Raw genomic sequence first — 4,901 nt, 5'->3', positions numbered from 1 at the left:
AAAGAACCCGTTCATATACATTATAAACGATTCACAATAGTTGATTACATTGCGAGGTATTTGACCTCTATATGATACATTTTACAAACATTGCATTCATTTTTAAAAGACAAACTTTCTTTACATCGAAAATTGACAGGCATGCATACCATTTCATAATATCCACTATCCAACTATAAATTGATTTAATAATAATCTTTGATGAACTCAATGACTCGAATGCAACGTTCTTTGAAATATGCTATGAAAGAATCCAAGTAATATCTTTAAAATGAGGAAATGCACAGCGGAAGATTTCTTTAACACCTGAGAATAAACATGCTTTAAAGTGTCAACCAAAAGGTTGGTGAGTTCATTAGTTTATCACAATCATTTATTTGCATCATTTTAATAGACCACAAGAATTTCATTTTCAGTTCTCATAAATATACGTCCCATGCATAGAGACAAAAATAATCATTCATATGGTGAACACCTGGTAACCGACATTAACTAGATACATATAAGAATATCCCCTATCATTCCGGGATCCTCCTTCGGACATGATATAAATTTTGAAGTACTAAAGCATCCGGTACTTTGGATGGGGTTTGTTAGGCCCAATAGATCTATCTTTAGGATTCGCGTCAATTAGGGTGCCTGTTCCCTAATTCTTAGATTACCAGACTTAATAAAAAGGGGCATATTCGATTTTGATAATTCAACCATAGAATGTAGTTTCAATTACTTGTGTCTATTTCGTCAAACATTTATAAAAACGCATGTATTCTCAGTCCTAAAAATATAAAGGGTAAAAAGGCAAATGAAACTCACCATACTGTATTTCGTAGTAAAAATACATATAACGTCATTGAACAAGGGCAAGGTTGGGCTCGGATTCACGAACCTAAATTAATTATATATATTTATGTGTTGGTCAATATTTGTCTAACAAATTAGGTCAAGTCATAGTGTACCACAATCCTAATGCTCGAGACTAATATGCAAAAGTCAACAAAAGTAAATTTGACTCAAAATAATTTCCAAAAATCTATACATGATTAATATATAGTTTAAATATCGTCGTTTTATATTTTTAAATATTTTTAAAAGATTTATTAGAGTAAATAATATAATTTATTTATTAATAAATAAAATTTTATATTAAATTTATATAATAAAATATACTTTTATATATATTAAGTAATAAAATTTATAGGGTTCATTTAATATCATAAAGATAATATGATAGGTATTATTAAAGTAAGTTATTAGACGTAGTAAAATATGTTTGTATCACATATTTATTTGATAAAATAATATCTGTAATGATAGTAAGTAAAAGTTATATTATTTTGTAATAATAATTATTATTATAAAAATATCAATATTTATAATTACAAGGATGACATTATGATAAAACGATAATTCTAATTATGATTACTTTAATATTTACGATAATTTTTAATATTATCTTTAAAATAATAATTCTATTTAAAATAATAATAATAATGATATTTTATAGTAACAATGACATTTCTATTAAAATGATAATTTTTGTTAAAATGATAGTTTTAATACTAACGATACTTTTAATAATAATAGTAATGATAAAAATAATAAGAACGATAATTTTATCTAAATCAATATCTTATAATATTTTAATTTCATCATGATACTCTTACTCATTATTTCCTAATCGTTTCGTTTAATAGCTTTTAATTGTCTTTTATATCGTGTTCATAATAATGATAATAATAGTAATCAAAATAATTAGGTGTTACAAATATTTGTTTTAATTACACTAATATTAATAATGATAGTTACTATAACATTATTAACGATAATACTAATAATTATCTTAATGATAATATAGTAATAATAATAATAACAATAACAATAACCATTTTTAAATAATGATATATATATTAATAATGATAATAATAATAATAATAATAATAATAATAATAATAATAATAATAATAATAATAATTGGATAATAATAATAATACTAATTATAACTTTAACGATAATAATGATAGTAATAATAAAAAAAAAATAACAATTTTTAATGATAAATCCCTTTTATTGATAAAGATATTAATAATGATAATAATAAGATAAAACTAGAACGACGATAAAAACTAAAATAATAATAATAATCATTTTTAATAAAAATATCGAAAATTCAATTGATTATAACTTCTAATCCGTTCATCGAAACCATTCGATATCTAAAGGAAAAGTTCTTAATTTTTCGCTAGCTTTTCAAGGACATATATATCTTATACCTTATCTCAACCGCAAGTGTAACTAATTCAATATTCAACCTAACCTGTCTAAGGGCAATATCAAAAGTACAAGCATGCATAATCCTAAATACTCGAGCACTAGTCAGGGATACACTATTAGTATGTAAAAGTTAAATTATGAGTACTCACGTATCAATATTGAGATTCAATATTGCAGGAAAGGTACGTAGATGCAACGGAAATGATAAACACTATATTGACCTCACGAGCATACCCTTGAACCATACTCAATCACCTCCATAGCTATAACCCATAATTTCCTTAATCCTATCCCACTCGAAAAACAATTTCGAAATCACTCGGACAGCACTCCGTCGTAATATTTTATATATACTAATAATATCTTGAAATAATACGGAGTAAATATATATATGTAAATCGATTGAGAGAGTTTAGAGAAAAATATTTTCAAGTTTCTATGAAATAATGAAACCTACTGAATTCTATTTATAATAGATTTTTGAATTATTAAAGTGAATTATTAAAGTATGAATTATTAAAGTGAATTATTAAAGTATGAATTATTAAAGTGAATTATTAAAGTATGAATTATTAAAGTGAATTATTAAAGTATGAATTATTAAAGTGAATTATTAAAGTATGAATTATTAAAGTTAAAGTAAAGTAAAAATAAATTAAAGGTAAAGTTTAAGTATAGTAAAAGTATAAAACTATGTACGTATAATACGCATATAAATATATATAATATTAATTTAAATCGTTATATATATTTAATAAAAAAATATAAATATCGTTATCTTTATCATACTAGTTAAGTAATGAGTTGTCAAAAGTGGTTCTAGATATTTATTAAAGTTATATACATTTTAATAATAAAGTTCTTTTTAAACTGAAAATGTTTTTGTACGTTTGAAACTAAATAGATCAATCGAGTCTTTATGAGATCCAATCTTCCACTATCCTTTGTCTAGTTCTCAATGATTGATAATTTGTTCTTATTTATAAATCACTTTACCATTTTCTGAATATTTTTAAAATGGAAAGATTTCTCAAATCAACGTGGGCCTTTCAACAGAGACTTGTAATCATAATTCAATATATCTGATAATTCAATCATTTGATCTGATCTTCTAATTCCATTGATAAACATTTTGAAACAGATACAATCATATAAAGTATTTAATCTAATATTTTGTTTACGTTTCAAGTTATAATATATATACACATATACATATATAATCATATTCGTTTAATAGTTCGTGAATCGTTAGAACTTGTTCGAGGTTGAATGAATGTATGAACATAGTTTAAAATTTTTGAAATTTTACTTAACAAATATTGCTTATCGTGTCGGAAACATATAAAGATTAAAGTTTAAATTTGGTTGGAAATTTCTGGGTTGTCACACCTCCATTAAACCGCCACCTCACCACCTCAAAGCCACCACCAAATAGTTATATATTCCTGCTGTTTTATAACCCACGATCAACCTAAGAGAATGCTAAAATAACTGCAGCTGTAGCCTACATTGTTGCCTTGCTGTCCGACCTACAATTGCTGCTACTCATCCCTTTTTCACAGCCTGAACATCCCACGATAGATGCTACAATCTGGTATACGGTTTCACATCAATTTCTCTTTTTACAAACCACTATCTCACTCGAGTATTGTTGCTTTATTTTTTTTCTAATGGCCGACAAGTTCTAATGTAGATAATCACTTGATTATTAAAGGATTAGAAACATATGTAATTGATTGATTGGGTCACACATTCTAGTTGTTTTGACCGAGCACTAGGAGATAAATTTAGGCGAAATTTACGTGATTAAAAAGGAAAAGGTGGCCAACAATTATAAATTACAAAATAAGATTGATACAGCCGTAAAACAAACAACTTTAGTTTCCTATGCAGGCCTTTTTATTTTTGGAATTTCTATTTGGGCTTGTTAAAGGGCCGGTAGTGATCTTGTGTGTTTTGGCCTGAATATAGTTGGACTATTCATTATCGGACCGGTATCATTGGGCTTTAGGTAAGCGATTTTTCTAGTTGAGACAAAACCTAAGTTGTTAGATTGTAGTCGATGATTTATGATGACGGTGTCAATGACAGAAAAGGACAATACCACGATGAGAAGTTATCTTGATGATGATGATGATCATAATACGATAACAATGATATATAATAACGTGAATCATGTTGATGATGGTAATTATGGTTACGAATGGTGATAGTTGTAGTGATTATGATTTATAATTATGGATTAATGATTCATGAATATAAGTAATGATTAATGATTACGAATTATGATTATACACCTGCGCAATTAAATTTAAGAAGATGAAGAAAAGAATGAAAAGAAAACAGATAGTTGGGTTAAAAGAATTAGTTTAAGTAATAGAACAAAAAAGGAGAATTAGAGGAATGGTTTGGGTGTTTGTGTGTAAACAAGAGGTCGTGGGTTCGAATCTAGGCGACTACACATTTTTTTTACAATAGAAAATTGTATTGAAAGCTTGGGCCGAGATTCCCATTTTATGATTATCGTTGGGCCGAAATTATTGTTGGGATGAAATTGTATAGGGGGAAGAGGAAATAGTAACGATTACGGGTTATATATCATTAGCGGTCGATTTAAATGAGCAAAGCTA

This window comes from Rutidosis leptorrhynchoides, chromosome 5, assembly GCF_046630445.1.
Source record: "Rutidosis leptorrhynchoides isolate AG116_Rl617_1_P2 chromosome 5, CSIRO_AGI_Rlap_v1, whole genome shotgun sequence".
Taxonomy (NCBI): domain Eukaryota; kingdom Viridiplantae; phylum Streptophyta; class Magnoliopsida; order Asterales; family Asteraceae; genus Rutidosis; species Rutidosis leptorrhynchoides.
This window is presented reverse-complemented; position numbering follows the sequence as displayed.